At 37.4% G+C, this 20,725-nt stretch overlaps 1 protein-coding gene across 13 annotated transcripts in view; it reads left to right on the top strand.

The window, feature by feature from the left end:
• Positions 1 to 20,725, top strand: part of HIVEP2 (HIVEP zinc finger 2) — a 195,440-nt gene that overhangs the window by 90,594 nt on the left and 84,121 nt on the right. For all 13 annotated transcript variants that reach the window (XM_063813513.1, XM_054686367.2, XM_063813515.1 and 10 more), the window contains one exon: positions 19,218 to 19,330. The gene's annotated coding sequence lies outside the window, so the exon portion shown is untranslated. The remainder of the gene's footprint in view (positions 1 to 19,217; positions 19,331 to 20,725) is intronic.

Genomic DNA, 20,725 nt, shown 5'->3' with positions numbered 1-20,725 from the left:
TGAGTCTTCAGTGTCTTGGGGGCAGTGACCCAAGCAAGTCAAAGGAGATTCTTTTCACTTTTTTCTCTGGGAATGGCTTGGGGAGAATCCTGGATATTAAAGTGGTGCAGTAGGTGGAACTGGGAGACATAAATTCTACTTTTCTTTTTTTTTTTTTTAACCCCTTGCTGTCTGTTTTTTAGTGAAAAGCGATGCAGTTACCTGCCATTTCCCCCTTACCAGGATGTGGTAAAAAGTAACGAGATAATGGTTGTCAAGCGTTGTCAAATACTGAAGACAGATATTTTATAAAGTGCCAGCTTTTACTGAAAACAAACAAACCAAAAAACAACAAAACCAGCAAACAAGCATAATTTATCAGAAGGTCTCAAATTTCAGACACATTAACATCCTGGTGTTTCAGTTGGGAAAACATAGCCCTGTGAGCTTGTGATAATGTTGAACTGGCAGTAATAAGAAATGGATCTTATTACTTTCACTTCTTATATATGCCTCCACCATAGTGTATTTTTAATAAGTTTGCATACTGAGATTTTGGAAATCTGTGGATACAAATATAATTTTACACTTTCATACCAGTAAAGCCTGAGTCCAACGTTGACACTCTTCCTTTTAAATGGCTCACTTAAGCATATGAACAGAAGCACTGCATAAAAAACTCAGTGGGGAGACTCAGGAAAACAGATTCCTTCTTATTGTAGATCCATGAACAAAACCTATCTCAGCAGATAATTCAGTATAGTTGAGAGGTTCCCCAGAACTAATTTTGGTTTCTACCATGTGGTTATTAATACATTAAGTATTTGCCCATTAAAATTAAAGGCTCCTCAAATTCATACTGTTTGTGCCCATTTTGTTTTTGTTTGTGATTTTTATTATAACACAAAGACAGTTTAAAACACACTGTACTCTTCTTCTTCTGTCCTTCCTAATGATAAGATGGTGCTCTGGGGATGGTGGTTATTTGTACAGAAGGTTGTAGCGGAAGAGGCCAGTGTGGAATGATTAGTCCTTTCCCTGCTGTGCACACACAAAGATTGGTCCTTCATCCTCACAGTCAGCATTTCTCATGTGGCCTGGAGCTCAGTGGAGACTTCGCCTATCAAGCTTGGGGTCAGCTTTTGCCTATGTTCAAAAAAGTTGCTCTTGTGGGTGAACTTACCACGTGGGTGGTTCATCTATTGTAGCCCACAGACACTCCATGTGACTGGGACCCTTAATGAAGCGGGTTTCATAAGCTCCCTCTTACCTACTTTCTTTGGAGCCAATTCCCTTCTCTTTACCTTTTGGGAAGAAAACCAGCATGGTGGTGAGAACTGAAAGTGAAGTTGCAGATGACTAAGCCAAACTTTTTCTGCTTTTAGTTGAGGAAAAAAAGGACCAGAAAGAAGTTACTTAACGTTCCTTGCCCGGGTCGTGGAGTCATTTGTGGTGGAGTGGACCTGAAAGCTGTGCCTGCTTTCATTCTTTTTCCTACATCCGGCCCAGTAGGACTTTTCCCTGGGGGAGATTATTGCTTTAATACTGGGTGGCTGCGAGCATTTCAGGAACGTGTGCATGTTCCTGGGTTGTCATTTGATGCTTGGGGAGGAATACAGCTGCTGTTTATGGAAAAGCTTAAGAAGCAGGATGTGGCATTGGTGGCAGGGTTCACATTCACAGAGGAGTTTGTGCAGTGCCTTCCCTGGAAAATTTCAGTTACTTTCGGGTGATACCAAGTTCATCCCGTGCCCTTTCTGCCAGCCTCCTAAAGTTCGGCTGTCTTGATTGGACATCTTCAATTAAAAAACAAATGTCACACTTTGTAATTCTGAAGAATACTATGGGTTTTTTTGTAGAATTTCTCTTGGTTAAGCACGATCTTTAGGATGAAGTTTGAGTAATACAGTTAGTCTAAAGGATTTTTGTTATAATCACTTGCTTAAACATCAGGAGCCCAGTGACATGTACCAAAAAGTTATTGCAGCAGAGTTACAATGTTACCGGTTTTCTTAGCTCCAGCATGGTTAGGCATTTGGAGCCAGATAAGTCTTTGTTGTGGGCGACTATCCTGTGCATTGTAGAATACTTACCAGCATCCCTGGCCTCTACCCACCAGGGTACAATAGCATACCCCTTCCCACTCCCAGCGTTGGCAACCAGAAAGAACTCCCAGACATTGCCTAGTGTCTCTTAAGGGGGCAGAATCACCCTAATTGAGAACTACCACAGGCTAACAATAAATCTGAGGGGGATTGCACAGCCACCAGCCTGAACCGGGTTTTTATGAACAACACAGAGCTTGAATTTAAGAAACCAGAGTAAGAAACAAAGACTGAGAACATTATGTGACTAAACAGTGAATATTCCCAGTCAGTGACAGAGTGAATGGCAACCCCAACCAGGGAATTCCCCAGTTGCCTTGTGGTAGGAATTCCCTTCTCTTCCTCAATTCTCTTGCCCTCAATTCTAGGACACTCCCTTTTCAAAGGCTGCTCTAGCTTCTGATTCACTTATTTTCCCTGTCCTCTTTTCTTTTCCATTCTTCTGCCATCTCTGCTGCTACCAATGCCTGGACCACCACTGCTGCCCTGACAAAAGACAAGAGCCAGTGAGATTATTCCTACTGATGCCCCTGGCCCATCTGTGTCTTGCTATTCTTACTTCATTATTTACCTCTTAGAGTTTCACCTAGACTTTTACGGTCCTTGTAGGAAAAGGCAGTTTCATATCCTATTGACTCAATTTCTCAGTGTGACTATTTGACAAGAAGCTATGCCATCTAAGGCGGGTAGGTTCTATGTTGCTCTTATTACATTGCCTTAGGCGAATTCTAAATCAGGTTATACAGGCTTTTGAAGGGTGGCCTTGCATGCCAACCAGTATTTATGACACTGGTTCTAGAGGGAAACACATTCCAAATTTCAAATAGTAAGCTTAAAAGTGAACTGTTAGAGTATGATTCATTTTAAGTAGGAACTATTCTGGGAGCCGGAAGAACAGGTGCTAGCACCTGTTACAAGTGAATTCTTATCGAAACCACAGGGAGACCCTTTGGGTAGCCAGCTTAGAGTCCCTCCTCTACTAGGAGTGTAACTTCTCACACTAAGCCCCAGGCTCAGAGGGCAGACAAGCTGGATTAGCTAGGGTTTGCTTCTCTGATGTGGAAAAAAAAAATAGATATCTGGTAATTTCCTTGGATTCCTTTTGGACATGATCTTGTGTACAAATCTGTGCCAAATGAACTTAATCTGCCAAGAGAGGAAAAGAAAAATACCTTAATCTATGGATCTAGCTACCAACTGAAGGAAGTCAATAAGAAAATAACTGGAATCTTAGCAGGTTCTAGAAAAAGTAAGAAAAGAAGTATATGTTGTACAAGTATGCAATTAAACTAAGAGGAGTTTGGAGTAATTAAAAGATAAGCACAAAAATACCTCACTTTCTACATCAAATGACAAATATTTATATCAAATTTTTCAAAGATAGGAATGTTTATCATTTTAGACTAGGAAAGATACAACACAGAAGACTCTAATACTTAGAGGGTTTTCCAGTTCTGAGTATCTTATGTATTTTTCCCCTGTTACTATAAATTTGTCAAACTGCACAAATTGATTCATTAGATTGAGCGTTAAGTCTACCTAAACTAGAATGTGATAGTGATGGGCCAGTGACTTCTTTGGAGAAGTCTGTAAAACATCTATGCTGATGAGTTTTGAAACTGGGTTCAGGGTGTCCTGAGACATCTGGGAGTTGTTGAAATAAAGTATATCTGTGGTGGATTTAAGAATTACTCTATATTTCAGGTCATGATATGAGGGATACTTAGCTCCCAAGTTTTAAAGAATTTAGAAGAGTGCTGCCTTTCTCAAATATTGTTATGTAATTGATTATTCAGCATGCCTTTTGTTATGGGGTCTACACACTAACAATCTATTTTCAGTGCCTGACCTTCACTAGCCCCTGAGCTCCATGAAGACAAGAATCATGGCTTATGGGAATGCACAATTGTTTGTTGAATAAATAATTGAATAAATGAGAGAAAAAAAGAGTTTATTGTGAGCATTTTATCAAAAAAAGTGAAATGCTACTTCTTAATAGAAAGATTAAATAAAGTCATTTCCCAATAATAAAGTTAAAACAAAATTTAAAATAATATAATGGACTGAAGTTTTAAGTTTGGTGGGAAATCTGTGGCTTTAAGAAGGAAGAAATAGACTATACTTTTTAAAGATAGAAAGCATGGCATGCCCTCCAAAATTAACCTAGTGGAACATGGTATGTAAAGTCTCCCAAACCCATCAATTTTAGCCTTACTTTATAGTAATAAACACTTTTTATTGCCAAAGTAAATTAGGACAATGATCTGGGTAAAATAATGCTCTTGAGCTGGATAAGAAAACTTTGATTTTCTTGCCAAATGTAAAGCAATGACCTTCGTTCTAAGTGTGAAAGCAGCATATCATTGTTGTATAAAGACATGAGTGAACCCCACTGAAACTCTTCCACCGTGAGGTTCTGTCATACCAGCTCAAATAGTGAGTAATCAGGAATGGTTCAATACATTAAACATTCTTTTGGCATGGTGATCCTTTTGTCAGGTCAGAATCATTATGACTAGAACTGAAAATTGAGTGCCAGTCATGGCAGGATATTTAGATTTCTTCAACCCATGTATCTTTTTACATTGCCACTATGTCTATTTTCAAGAGGGATGGTTCAGACTCAGGCTTAAAGGATTAAAAAACTCTCTCCAGCACTTACAGTGAGGCTGTAGACAAGTTCCTGAGCCTTTCGGGGCCTCAAGTCCTTTGTAAGCTAGGGTAATAATTGTACCTGCCTCATAAAAGATTAAATGGGAAAATACTCAGTAAATGTTGCTTTCTTTTATTTTTCTCTGTGATGATTGTTTCAAACTCCATTACCGTTTCTAGATCTTTCATTTCCTTAAGGTTTTCAGTAGTCAGCCCAAACTTTTAACATTCCTCTTTGTGGAGATCATAGCAGCCTAAAGAGTCTAGTTTGCCAAAACTATTTGCTACATCTTATAGAGAAATTAAATCATGCTTGGGGTGTACCTGTGTGTCTGTATATAAAAGAGCCTCAACCCTGAGTCTTACCACAGTGAAAGCAGGTGGACCCCACTCTTGGCTATGAGCCAAATCCTATTACTAGGCCTTATTGATTCCAGGCTGGCTACAGTTGCTTCCTCTTGTTGTTGCTTTTCCTTCTCACCTCTTAAGGGAGTTGGAAAACTCTAAATTCAACTTATGAAAGAATATGAAAGTGCTTCTATTATTTGTATATTTCCCAGAAACTAACCTTCTAGAAGTCATTTCCTAAGTTATAAAGAAACACTTTTTTTTCCTGAATTTTTCATCACATGAATAAAACTGGGTTTTCCATTATGATCATACAACACAAACCACCAGACTGTAAAACTAACATTTTTCAGTTGGGTTTCTTGCTTACTATTTTCAAAGTGACTGTTTTCTTGTCCTGCGACAGTGTTCAGGGTGAGAACCACAGTGAGGTATGACCCCAGATGGAGCAGGATGAATTAGTCATTATGTGCTAGGAGCGTGAGCAGTCAGTGAATTCTTTCAGGGTGCTTCTTCAGAAATTGTCTAGGTGGACTTACTGATAACTTATAATTGTCAGGCTTAGGAATTCCCTCCCATCTAGATGTCTGAATAAAATGTTTAAAAGTTTCTCAGAGTAGTTTGGGCAGCCTCTTTGTCATAATCGTTTTCTTTCTTGCACAATTTAAACTTAGTTTTGATATTTTTCAGTGGAAGTTGTTATTATTGCATTGATTTTAAATCTGTTTCTCAATAAGGGATTTAAGTGGATGATCCCTAAAGCTTTGTTCAGCTTGAAAATTATATGGTCAAAGTTTATCTTTTAGTAGTTTCATTTTCAAGATTTCCCCACAGTGTTATGCGATTCCTTATTGATTTATTCGACAGAACAGCAGCATATTCCTTCAATTAAAGACTCCCCAAATCATTATATCATCATTAGTAGTCAATTGCTGAGAATTTGAACTTTTATATTAACACAATCAAGTCATAATTATCTCTCCACTGTGGCCAAAATTTAATCCAGTAAAATATTGTTAGGACATTGTATTTTTTTTCAGGGCCATAGCTGTTAAAGGTCTCTCAACTAGAAAAATTTAAATATGCTCCAATCCCTTCCATCTTGAAAACAAGCAAACAATAAAACCAATAATCCTGATGGCTTTTCTAGCTACTACTTTACCTGTCCCAACTGCTTCACAGTTTCAACCACCTGCTTTCACGAGGAACATTTATAACCTCTTAATTTTGAAATTCAGTGACATCTTTTGGGTCTTTGACTTATTTGACCTGATTTGTGTCTGACTCTGTTTATCATTTAATTTTTTCGCCACTTGGTTCTGTGATGCTGTGGCCTAGTAGGCCTGTCTCTGTTCTCAGCCCCTTTGCACACTTCCTAGTCTTTGAGGCTTTTCCCAAAGTTCAACCCTTAAGCCACTCTCTGTAGCTTTTCAGACTGTTTTACAGAAACCCACTCTAGGCCAGGGGCGGTGGCTTATACCTGTAGTCCCAGCACTTTGGGAGGCCAAGGCAATCAGATCACTTGAGCCCAGGAGTTTGAGACCAGCCTGAGCAACATAGTGAAACCCTGTCTCTACAAAAAAATACAAAAACATTAGCCAGGTGTGGCAGCACACACCTGTGGTCCCAGCTGCTCAGGAGGCTGAGGTGGGAGGATGGCTTAAGCCTGGGAGGTCAAGGCTGCAATGAGCCTTGATCGTGCCACTGCACTGCAGCCTGGGTGATAGAGCAAGACCTTGTCTCAAATAAATAAATAAATAAATAAATAAATAATCACTCTAGCTGCTAATGATGCTAATAGTCTTCCATACTAGTTTTTCAGTTCACATATTCCCATGGATTCTACATCTATGTATCCAAATGTCTACTTGGACATTTCTACCCAGTTGTTTCTAAGGCACCTCAAACTTAGTTTGCTCTAAAACCGAACATATTTCCTTTCAACTTGGTTTTCCTCTTTTCCACCTCACAAATGTCTACTGATTACGGAAGATCCACTGCAAGTGTCTCCACTGTCAGAGCTTCCTTAATAACTCCTCCTCTCTTTCCTATGGACTCTATGGTAATTTGTACTACAGCACTTTTCATACTTCCTCCAAGCCCGGTATTCTCTAAGATCATAAAACACATTTGTGTACCTTTGCATACAGCCCAGTGCCTGGTGTGTGATAGGTGCATGGTAAATGATTGTTGAATAGGTTAACAGATGACATAAATAGCAAATTATAGATATTGAAATAGGAAAAAATAGATTTCACCAGGTAGAAAAGTGTATAAGTGGTTAGATATTAAAAAGATACTTTTTAGAGTGTTATAGAAAATAAAACAATCAGGCTTAGTGATTAGATGTAGCCTCTGGGACCTCAGAAGTGAAGAGAAGCCTCTAGTTCCTTTCATAGACTTGGGGTTGAACTGGTGCTTTCACTTGATTTAAATAGAGATCAGTTCATGGAATGGCAGCAGCAGTTATTTGGGTGACTTTTCCAGCTATTTCAAAAGCATCAGAATGGACAGAGCAGAGCCCAACTGTTTGTTTCAGATTTTTTTTTTTTTTGAGACAGTGTTTGGATCTGTTGCCCAGGCTGGAGTGCAGTGGCACAATCACAGCTCACTGCAATCTTAACTTCCCAGATGCAAGCAATCCTCCCACCTCAGCCACCTGAGTATCTGGGACTGCAGGTGCACCATGCCCCAGTTGAATTTTTTTTTAATTTTTATTTTTAGAGACAGAGTCTCACTATGTTGCTCAGGCTGGTCTTGAACTCCTGGGCTCAGACAATCTTCCCACCTTGGCTTCCCAAAGTGCTGAGATTACAGATGTGAGCTACCATGCCCAGCCTTTAGGGAAATATTCAGGGGCAATTCTTTCCTAAACATACTTCCTCCCTATTTCTTCTACACTTCCAAATACAGCTGTGTGTGTCAGGAAAAGAGGATATGAATGCTTTCATTTACTTAAGCAGTAAAAAATAATGGTTTCATTTACAGAAGTGATACCTTCCCCCACCCCACATCCATAGATAAGACTGTATTTGTGTGCTAATCATACCACTTAAAGTTATCTCTAAATCCACTAATATTAAGTTCATTCTTGGTGCAGTAGCTTCATCACAGTTCATTGATGTTAACATTAGAAAAAGTTTGCTATTGGAATCCTTATGTTGTTAGGATTAGCCTCTAACTAAATGGAACAGGTATCTGGTTACCATGGGATAATCCGTTGTTAATGTTAAATATAAGAAGTCTTAGCAGTGAAGACTGATTTGTGACAGTCCTATATTTAGGATTAAGTTCTCTGCACTGTGATGCTGAACCATTGCAGAATTATGTTATATAACTGTGTTTCCTTTTGGCTTTCATAAAAATAAGAAACATGTTTCCTGAGGTCATCTTACATTGAGCAAAAATGTTAAATACATGAATAAAAATTCCACTTGGCTTTTTTTTAATATTAGTAGACTTCACGTAGATTTGTAGTCTTGATATATTTTGGAGTCTTATACTGGTTCAGTAGTCTTTTATGAAGAACAGCAAACAAAACATCCTGTTTTTATAATGTTCAGCACAAATCCCAGTGGAATTATTACAGAAATAGCTGAAGTTCTTCCTATATCAGTTAGCAGTTGTTTAATTTTCATTATTTATTGTTACTCTTCAAAGTCATTTTTCGAAGTGTGACTATAACAGAATTGATTTTGTCATCAGGCACCGAAGTCCTGCTAAGTGTTAATTGCCCAGGGTTTTTATAAGGAGTTTGGAGATAACTCAAGTCCCACTACCATAGCAGCAGTGACCATTTTAAATCGCAAATATGTGTAAAACTCTTAAACTCTTTTTCGTCTTTTTTTTTTCTAACATTTCATGGCTTCATATTTCAGAGACTTAGTGGGATTACTTTAAGTGTTTGCTTATGTTAAAATAAGGGAAAACCGAATAGAAAAGATGTTTTTAAAGGGTTGTAATATGGCTTTAGGACTGGTGAAAGAGCCAGAACGATGATTTGGAAGCTGAAAATAGCTCTATGTTTTATGCAATCAAGTAAAACTCTGTACCTTGGCATTCCCCGCACCAGATTAGTGAGGAGTTGGAAGTGATTCCACCCCCAACATGCCATTATGGATGACACGCTGGGCTATGACAAACTGCTGGCTTAATGGAGCATGTGCTGCTGGGAGTATAACCCTGAGGTACAGGGTGGATTAGAGTTGAGTGACCTCAACTCATATTCATTTCCTCTGAAAGGAAAACTGACCAGTCCTCTCTGTTCTAATGAGCATGTTTACAGCATGGCTTCTCAAAGTGGGGCCAGTTGCTTCAGGGGCAGAAGTGCACCATATTTCTGTTTGGTGCCAGCTTTACCTGCGTAGCCTTCACAGCACCTCATCCTGGTCCTTAAGAATTGCAGATTAAGACCACAGAACAGAGGGAGATGGATATTTCTTTTACACTCTTACAGGTTTTTTTTTCCTTAGTTTGTTTTTGATGTGTTGTTTTGCAAAACGCTGTGAAATAAGTGAGGACATAAGATGATTACTGAACTATTTCTGTTGAGCAAGTGGGTAAACCTCTCCTAGTAGAAGAATCAGAACCTCATCAGCCCAAGAGGCTGAGTCATCTTTGTGACTGAGAGGTTCATGCTTCACCTTAAGTCCTTGGTACCTAAAATGGGACTGTATGATGTGCCCTGTGAAATCAATAAAACTGTCAGGTTATAATTAACGTGTGGTGCTACTCTAATTAAACAGAATTGATGGGAAATATCTGGGAGTATAGTAGCAATGGAACAATGATGTTTGCATTTAAATGATCTTAATTACTCCTTAGACTTAATGCCCTATTAAGGGGACCGGGAGAATGTCACATCTCACTTAGCTGTATTGTGTTAGACAGTGGCCGCTGGCCGGGAAGGACCAGATTGCATTAAGCTTGCGTTGTGGTGTCTGCCTTTGCAGACAGAAGGTTTGGGAATGTATATTCTTTTCTTTTTTCTTTTTTTTTTTCTTCAAAGGAAATTAAATCACAGCCCTGACAGGAGAGGGTGAAATCTCTGAGAAGACCTCCCCAGTGCTTGGAATTTACAGACTCTACCACGTCCCAGTTTGCTATTGTCCTAAGGCAACACACTCCCCTGCCGCTCTCAGGCGTCTTTGGTGGCTGGCCAGCCTCCCAGGGCCTCTGGCTTTGATGTGTGGTGCAGGCTGTCCTCAGGCCAGGCTGTTGTTGCCGTGGCCTGGACTTCGCTCACACTGGATGCCAGGAGGGATGTCCTGTCTGCAATATACATTTCGACAGCCTGACAGTCCTAGTGATCGTCCTTCGGCAGGGGGAGCCTGCCTTTGTCTCAGCCACAAGTGGCTGTCCCCAGCCGCTTAGCTTTGCTGTGCTCTCTTTTGGTGTCTGCGGAAGACGAGTTTGCACCCAGCTTGTTGTCCGGGGGAGGGCCTCTCTGCCTGGGGAAGACAGCAGCTCTGCCAGGGCACTGTCAATCTGAAGAGCCTCCTTGGCAGGGCTCTGGGGAACCGACCCGGCGAGTTGAACAGCTTCCTCTGGGGACATTGCATCGACCTTCATTTGATCTAAGCCTGGCAGCCTGGTTAGTGAGGACATCAATTCTGGCTCGGGAAATCTTCCTTAACTGAACCTTTGTTTCCACCATGGTCCCAGGCTTGTAGTTAGAAGTCTGTGCTGTTGCAAATTTAACTCTGTAACTTCTGGTAATATCCATGTGTAATTCTAAAAGCAGGTGACACATAAACACAGATGATTATAGTGATAGGTACCAAGGAGAAAAAAATGGGACTACGCCTAATAATTAGTCAAAAGACATACATATATATACACACACACACTTTGAAGAGAGAGGGAGGGAGAGAGAACTTATTGTTGATTAATTGTTTTCAGAAGAGCCACTTCAATTCCAATAAGAATCACCTCAGAGAACTGAAAGTAAACCATATCTGCTTCTAGTGTCTATGACACACCTTGCACTGTGCCTCAATAGGATTACTAATATTTCCCACAGAGGAGGAAGACTTGCTTCTATTCTTGCAAAACCCCTCCCCCAAATCTGTCTCTTCACCAACAGTTATTTGTTTGTATTAAGTTTCATGATGTCCTAAGATTTTTGTTTGTTTTTGCTGTTTTCTTAATGTAAATTTTTTCATAATGAGAACACGTTACATTTTTGACAACCTAGCATGAAAAATCTTACCAGCTCTTTTCTGCAGTAGATGCAGCGTGCAGCCTGCAAAGACCCCATGTCCAGGTTAGGCCAGGACACCTGAACAGGACCAGGATAGAAAGGGGAAGAGATTTGTAGAAGACATACTTCATGGTCTCACTAGGGTGTGCCTGTTTGCATTTTGTTTATTGTTTTTGCAACCATTCATATCTGTTTATTGTTTTTGTAACCATTCATAGGTAGCAGTAATTTAGCATTCTCATATTAATATTTTTTTTCTTGTCACTAGTGAGTGTTTGCATGTGTGTGTGCATTGGATTGACGGGAGGGAAGGTGACTCTGTTGGTACATCCTGAATACTAGGATCTTGTTCAGCCCAATCGCAGTGTTACAGGTATCTTGTAACATTCAAGCCTTGATGCTTTGAAATAGCAGTTTTGCCATAATTCATTGACTAAATTCTGACTTCCTTACTAAGAACAGGAAGCATAGTGAAGTTTGGTAGGACAGAAACATACCTCGGACAGTAACTGTGGCTAAACCATAGTCATGGCATTTAACATTAATATGAAACATAAGATTTGTAAGTCTTCCAAGTACCATTTCTTAATGCTTACAATAAGATGACGAATTTCATAGTTCCCAAGATGAAAAGATGGAAATAGAACTCAGTGAGATTGCTGACCTGACTTAGGAGAGCTAAAATATTAGGTTTCTCTTTCAAATACTTCCCTCTTGCAGCTTGCAAGTACGCTCATCCCTCTGCAATTCTCTTCATTAAAAAAAAAGTTTAGAGATTGAATGTTTATGTTTGTATTGACCTGTGGAATCCTCAGTTGCTTTTCTGTTGAATCCATTGTGCAATACCCAACATATTGTGGGTTGGTAGGAAAAACTCTTTAAGATAAAAAAAAACACATAAGGTATAATTCATTAATAATTTCATTCTGTTTCTGGATATGTTTTCTTCCCATTGTCAGCCAGTGTGGGAGGAAAGAGAAGAATGGGAGAATATTGCTGGAGTTGAGGGTGTTGTGTGGGTATGTGCCATCCGAAAGTATGTTACAGGAGAAAAAAATTCTTTTTATAATAAAAGTAAAATTCAAGTACTCGAAGTAACAGAAGATTATTAAATCTATTGTAGTGAAAAGTTATGATTCTAATGCTCTGAAAGTCTTAATCATTAAAGACATATGTTAACCAAAGGCATACATGTGCATAAATATATGTACAAAAATGGTAATTTTGTGCTCCCAGGCTCAAACCTAAAATGTCATTCATAACACTATTGCTGCTGCCAATGGAGAAAATTTGCATAAGACTAAGGCAAAACTACCCATTCTTTCCTGTCCTGGAATAGAATTATAATTTCCAAACCGACAAATTTTAAACAAGGCCAGAGTTTCCTTTCACCTGGTTCAAAGTGAATTCTGATTAAAAGCTTCCAATGATAATATCTATAACCACAAAGCAGGCTCACCGTAGCTTTCTCTTGTGGGAACTCTAGGCTCTCCCTTCTAGAATTACCGTTAGTGGTGGCCTGCTCTTTCTTTCTCCACATCCACCCCTTCCCTTAACTTGGGGCTGCACACGTCCAGCTTGCTCTATGAAGCCGTTTGCGACCACTCTAGTCCCCACAGAACTCTTCCTGTTCTCAACTCCTATTATCCTTAGAGTCTTTTTCACACATTTAGCTTTTATTTGTTTAAAACATCCGTTTTTTCTGTATTAGCTCAGGTCACCTGTTATGTACTTTATTATAACAACTGGCACAGGTACCTAGTAAGTGTTCTTAATTGGTTGATTGTGATTTCTGGTGTCTGGCTATTAGGAAACTATTGTTACAGACTATAGTCTTGCTTCTCAAAGTGTAGACCAGCGAACTTATCACCTGGGAACTTTGGGGTTCCACGTAGACTTTCGGAATCAGAACCCATATTTTTAAGAAGCTCCCCTGGTGACTCATCTACATGTGAAAATATTATAAAGCACTGCTGAGGAAGGTCCCTCTCTTGGGAAAGGGTAGAGGCCCTATAGACATTCAGCTTTCCCTTCGTGCAAGTGTTTTCCTGTTGTGATTTAGGTATCTGGTCGTAGCAGACAACAGCTTGCTCTTACTGTAACTACGATGTTGTCAGTTTCATCTTTACACAGAATGAATCATGTTTAAATGTGGCCAGGGGGCTCTGTCTGAGGTCACCAGGACTGCATTTGTATTCTGATTCAAGACAACCACCAGATCCTAATCACTAATATCTCTTTAAATGGCCTTTTAAAAAAAAATCTTATACTAAGAAGCAGAAAGTACGATTTCCTTTTCCTTAGTTACTTTTTTTTTTTTTTTCACTTAAAGTGCTTACACCCACTCAGCTTGCTATTTTGAACTCTGGGAAAGAAAATTTGTGGGCATCTTGCAGTCTTTCAGGAAACAAGGCTTAAATTAAATATTTGCCACATTTTCTACATGGTTCTTCAGGAAAGTGGAGAAGCACATCACTCCTTCTTTCACTCAACTTGACAAACTTGACACATAGTGTGACTTTCAAAGTTTGGATGGCACACAGTTTCAGTTCTTATTTGCCTATCTACACACAGACTTTCAGGTCTTTTTTTTTCTTCCCATTTTTTCTTTTTGTCCTTCTCTTCCCTTTCAGTACAGAGTCTAGAATTCTTCATGTACCATATCAGTTATGTAAACCATAAGATTCCTTGAGAGTACCTAGCTTTGTGAAATCAAGGAAGATAACACGTGGATTTAGTTAACATGCACAACAAAATTTAGACTATTTTCAGTCAAACTTAGGTTTAACATATTTTATTTATAATTTTAAGTGATTTATATTTCTGCACTTTTTCTCTATCTTTGAACTCAAAACTGTTTCACAGATAGCAGAAATAAGAGACAATGGTGGGTGGAAGGGAAGGAGGAGGGCTCTAGCTAACTGAAGCCATTCAGCTGTGTTTTAAAGGAACTCAGGGCTTTGTCATGTAAATATTCTAAGGAATAGAATGGTTACATGGGATATTATTTTGTGGTGGTGATATTGTTTACATGCAGTTTTAATTTCATTTTGGTCAAGGAAATGAAGATATTTTATTTAAGATAGGATTTTAAGTACTTGTCTTCTATTAATCAGCATTTTCCGGCATGTAAAGGAAGTGATTTAGGGAACCTTGTGAGGAATTCACACAATTTAATTGCTGGACATGAAGAATGAAGTATTTCCAAGCAAGTGAAATGGAAATGAGGAAAGACAGAGAATCAGGAGACTTGCAGAATATAAATGTCTACTGAATATAAATGTTAAAATGTCGTATATGTAGAGATTCATAATAATATGCTATTTTTTTAAACATGGGACAACAAAATGTTGAAAAGATGCATATGTATATAATTCAACTCAATTTTAATCAGACTGCTAATGGGAATATTCTGAGTATGACTGAATATGGAGGGCAAACAGTACACTTAATTAAATAATATAATCTGAAAAAATGGGTGAAAATTTCCCACATATACTCGTGCAGAAAAGAAAATATCGATGAACATTTGAAAAAAGAAAATGAAGAGTAGATTCTAGCTCTACCATGGATTTGAACATACTACGAAACAACAGTAATTAAAACTAACACACACACACACAAAGTTCATGTGATTATGCACATGAAAACGACCTAACACAATGCCAGTCACATCATACTGGCAGTCTGAACAAAAGTTCCATTTTAAATATGTGGATCGATGTAACTAAAGGGTGAGCCCAGAAATAGACAAATTATAATACAACATAATAAAGCAAGCTTATAGAAAGATGTGTGAGGAAGGAAAACTTAGTAAATAGTATTATGGATAATTTGGAATTGGTCAGGACTATTTGAATACGTACCTTATGCTATGGATCTAAATATATGCCAGATATATTAAATGGTTAAAACAAATTTACAGGAAAAATGTATAAAAATTTAATATATATTACATAAAGGGTCATTTAAGTTCATAGGAAGAACTATGACCTAAAGGTAGTCAAATTATATGAGTAGACACATTTTATATTAGAGGTGAAAGACAATAAAATAATTTTTAAATAAGAGAATAATTATGGTCACCATTAAAATAAAAATGACACCCTTAAATATCATATTACATTAAATAAGCCTCTGAAAAGAAATTTTAATTACATGCAATGGTGAGGAAGTTTGGTGAAAGTAGAATGCACATCTGCTGGTGGCTTTGTAGATAATTTCAATCTCTTGAAATCAATATGGCTATAAATATGAAGTCCATTATAAACATATTTTTGCCTTTCAATTTGATAATCCTATTTTTGACAATATTCTAAGAAAAAACAGTATTGGTGGTACTGAAAATTAGTGAGAACATTTGAAATGTTGCCACATATAGGAATGATGAAAGAAATGACTTTATGTTAGCTTTATGGAATATCATATGGCTAGTAAAAATGAAAACTGAATTTCATGGAAATAATATACTTATGAAATGTTAAATTAAAAAATCAGAATACACAATTATATGTGCATTATGAGGACATCTCAGTGAAAATATGCTTACATGGGGACAAATAATAGATTAAAATTTTTAAAAATGAAAAGATTGTGTTTGGGTAATGGGATAAATGATGTTTTTCTGGTTAAAAATGTCATCAATGTTTTTAAGTGTTTATAAGGAAAAATAATATTAATATAAATAAATAAGGATAGCTGTACTAATTAGCTACAAGGGGAGGGCTTTTCAAGTGTCACTTTGAAACCCTACAAAATAGTTAAGATGTCTTGGGCGTATAACTTGTCAAGGTATTCTTGATTTCCCTATTTTAATTGGCCACTTCTCCACTGGGTTTGTGAAGAGACGAGTTGATTGTAACCGTGATGAAGGGGGTACTCTGGAGCCCGTGGTATTTGAGGTCTGTTCTCTCTCACTCTGAACTCATTACTCTCCCCTTTTCCTTCCCATTCCTAAGCTGATAAGCAAGTTTAACATAGTTGCTGTTCAGTAAACTCTTGCTAGCCATGATTGAATTTTTGCCTTTGAGAGGCACAGTGGCTCTACGATGCAAAGGGGAAAACAGTAGAATAGTAGTCAGGAAAACTGCTTCTAGTTGCATGACTTTTTGCAAGTGACCTTCTGGGCTTCAGTTTCATTGTCAATGAAAGAAGAGTGTTTGATGACTATTAAAAGAGTTATTTAGGTCTATAGAGACATTATGATGCACAGACTTACTCCAGAGTGTGGTTGCTACTCTAGAGGGCTCCTCAAAAAGCTCATTTACTGTGATCAGTATTGCAACAGTATGATCAATTCAACTGCTCCCAGGGAGTGTCCTGGTGAACTCAGGGAGCATGGTTCCTGTGTACTACTCCCGGTAGACCACTCAGCTAGAGAAAGTCACTCAAGCCCAGCATTGTGTGTACATCTGATTTATTACATGCAAATAACTGAAACAAACCAATTGGTGACAAGCATGATCAAATATTAGCTAATGATAAATTGCTCCATTGTTTAGACCATGTAACATATAACTGAAATACAAAGGTCAGATGTCCTTAGATTTTCTGATAGAGCCAAAAAACACTAAGAGTCCCTCCCCCAACCCCCAACCCCTGCCCAGGTTGGTAAGGCAGGCAATACAAACAAATTAAAAGTAAGAAGTTTAGAGTCAGTGACTTTCATCAGGTTATAAAATTATTTGAGGTGTTGCACTGCTGTATGGTGTAGCGATTGTAGGCCATTTACCATCGTGTGTTTATTTTCCTTTCATTATATGTGGTTATTTTTAAGGAAGTGAACATTTCTAAATAAATGTTATATTGTGGTTTGTACGCGAGGCTTACCTGTTGTACAGGCAACAGATCTGCTTCTTCTGGGCTAATCAGTACAGTCATTTAGCTGAATCATCCTTATGGGTGACTAATATATTTTGTACTTAGTGCTTTTGAACTTTGATATGAGGTGTCCATTACTACCACTTTTAGGTACTCTATGGGAACACTGAAAAATTCCTAAGTAGATTGAAGTCACTGACCACTTAGACAACCAGTTAGAAATGAGAGCATAGTTGCTGCAATACAGGTGAAAAACCTTTTAACATATTGCTTAATGACTGGTTGTCTTAGGAAATGTAAGACCTCTTACGAGGCAAGAATTACATAATTTTAGAAAACAATACCCTACCTAAGAAATGAAGAGGGACTGAAAAAGACTTTTGCGTAAGTCAGTTTTACATTGTACATCGAGAAATCAATGAGAAAGGATTTTTAAGAATCTTGAAGTTTGTCCTGCATCTTGAAGGGAGTGCCCTACCTCTTTCTTGGAAAGTGACTAACAGAAAGAAAAGTTATGCTAGCTTCTGCACGAAACCATCCTGGGAAGTATTGAGAAGTGGTATTATGAAGCTAGCTACCAAATATTATTTGAGAGAGGCTTTGTAACTTTTGCATAAAATGTTAGGAAAAGTACAGAAATATTTTCGCCGCTCTAGATATTCAAATGCGAAAAATGTGTGTGTTGAATCATTTTGCAGTTCATTGTTCAGGTGATTGTGTTTGTTGATTCAGTGTAATTTTAAATAACCAAACCATTTGACATTTGTCTTGTCATGTTTATGGCAAGAACCCTGGAATAAAGATTATTTATCTCTGTTAATGAAGAAGTCTTTTGATACCATGTCCAAATGAGTTTCCTAAATAATTGTTTCTTGAATAGCAGTAAGACTAGAATCTAGACACAGGTTTTCTTGAAAGTGAAAACATATTTCCCATGACTACATGGATTTCTAGTTAGTATGTATAGTTACTGCTATTTGTCTTCTCTATTGTTAGCAACATCTTTTGTTTTGTTCTTTTCTGGAGCAACTACCTTCTAATACTAGTGGATAACATCTGTTTCAATCTTTATTTTTTAATACTGAGATTATCAATTAATTTTGTGAATGTGGTTAGTGGGTTTGGGGGAGTGGCAGTGCATGGCTAATTCCAAATTGCACAATAAAAAAATCTCATGCTTATGGCTTTGGAATAAGTTTTTGAACTTTCACTTGAATATGATTGTGTTTGATGTTCAGAGACTTTTTGAAATATTAGTATGTTTGAACATACTAAGTCTACCTTGGGAAGACCTAATTTGGGAGTAGCTAGAAACTGTCCAATTTTCTATTTCACTCTTCTGCTCAGCCCTCTAGCATTCATTTTAGGCTCTCTCTCTAGTTAAGTTAATGCTTGCTTTCTCTCAAACTTTCTCTTAGAGCTGAGATAGTAATTTAATGTTTGAAATTCAGGAAAAGTGGTTCTACTGGCAAAGTGAATGGAATAAACCAATATTATTTATAAATAATAATCAAGCTATTTGTGAGTCCTTAGGAGAGTAAACACTTTCTGTGGAGACAAGGTGTAACATTCTCAGAATGATTTGGAAATCCATGCTAGTGAATTATCTCCAAGACTTCTTGACCATTTTTATGTTTAAATGATCTGTCTAGATATTAGTTTCTATTTCTCAACAGAGATTGCATGTAGCTAGGGCTTAATGGCTTTCAGGAACTGTCACCTACAAATTTTCATTGCATCAGTAAATTAGAAGAATCAATGAGTATAATTCCAAAGCAATAAATTGCATTTTCCCCCATCTCTAATTTTAATGTCTTAACTGACATTGTATAACCATTATTTCCACCTGCCAATAACAAACTCTTCTGTTCTCACACTTTGTTGTATTCTTTTATTGTTTTCTCTATGCTTGAACATTCATTGTACCCCAAACTGGAAAATTTAACTTAATTCCTAGACGCTTTTGTTGTTTTATAGCTTTAAGTAGCACAGTAACGTAGGAAAAGATAGTATAATATCATAATACTCTGGATTTGATTTTTGTGTTATAATGTATAGCTCCTATAATCACGCTCTGGTTTAAATGTAATTCTTTGTTTTTTTCTCATTAGGTGGAGCCTTTGAATTTTTTAAAAGACCATAGTAATCAGATCTACTTGAAAAATTAAGTGAATTGATTTGGTTGGAATGCTCTTTTACCAATGCTTTAACATACAGCCACTAGGTAAGTCAAGCCAAGTGCTTTCTATATGGTTTGATTTCAAAGTTATTGGAAAGATTCCTCAAGCACAATATTAAATGAGCTTTATGTGAAATTTTGACAGTAATTATTTGAGGCTCTTGAAACTTGTGATAGTGGTTTTGGATGTTATCTAAATGAAAATATTCATACTTTATTGCATTTCTGGAAATGTCTGATTTTAGCTGAAGATTAGAAAATATTGTCATTTATAGTTCGAAACCAGATTCTTTTATTTGATGTATTAATGATGATTTGCTTGTTATAATCTTGAAGTAATGTAAAAATATCAGATTTTACTTTGAATAAGGTTTTTATATGTAGTTTTATTGCATTTTGTCAGATTCACATCTAAGATGTAATGAACATTTGAAGTAAATTAGCATCTTTCTGTATTTTAAACCATTCTCATTTTATAGAAATCATGATTTCTGTAATAAGAATAGAAATCTTAAGGAAGGACTTGATGGATTCAGCTTCCTTGTTGCACTGTGCTGCTGTGGAAAGCTCCTGAGGTTGAGAACACATTAGTTACCAGGAGGAGTTTAGGCTTTTAGCAAATTATTGGTGCTGCCAAGACAGAATTTAGTGGGAACAGGACTTTGGCTACTGTTAAAATGTCAGTATAGTAAAGCCTGCTCTGTCAAACAGATTTTTGGCATCAGAAATTTATATGATACTGATTTTAGGGCTTGGTAATTTTTTTAAAAAATCCAAGCAAACTCATGCTTTAATTAACCCTTTACACAGTAAAGAAAAATTGGAAAAAAAAATTGTATTCCTAATTTAGGTCACAAGATTTGAATTTCTGAAATTCTAAATGTTATTCATGATTCTAAAATTGTACAGCTTGTTACTTAATTTTCCTCCAAATAAACTGGAGCTATTTTAAAACCTGATGAATGATAACGAACAAGAGAGGAAAGTGTCTAATCATCTGGGAAGACAGCTTCTAAACTAAACCCACTAATAGTGTCTGCTTTACCTGTGAACATCTTAAGACAAGATGATGTCAGGTGGTTTTTTAGCGATAGCGTTGTAGTTTATGTAGTGCCAACAACTGCCCTAAGCTTTGTCTAAAATAATCTCCCTTTGTCTAAAATAATCTCCACTGCCTAAGAACTTGATTTGCTAGTGTAGCTTTTGAGCATCCAGTGAGTGTAGAAATATCAAGTGTGGACATTCCAGAGACCCCTTTTCATTTGGCCCGTAAGGTTCATGGTTCAGTGTTCATTTGCCACCAATAATTTTCATTGTTATGGGCACATGGTGCTGTTTGGAAAAAGTTTTGGATAATTAAAGGGATATGAGGCAGTTAGATGAAAAACCCATTAGGAAGACAGATATTTAAAAGTGTGAAAAGCAAAGCCTTAATTTTTT

This window comes from Pan troglodytes, chromosome 5 (assembly GCF_028858775.2).
Source record: "Pan troglodytes isolate AG18354 chromosome 5, NHGRI_mPanTro3-v2.0_pri, whole genome shotgun sequence".
In the NCBI taxonomy this organism is placed as follows: domain Eukaryota; kingdom Metazoa; phylum Chordata; class Mammalia; order Primates; family Hominidae; genus Pan; species Pan troglodytes.
Note: the sequence above shows the minus strand (reverse complement) of the source record. Positions and strands in the feature narration are given on the sequence as shown.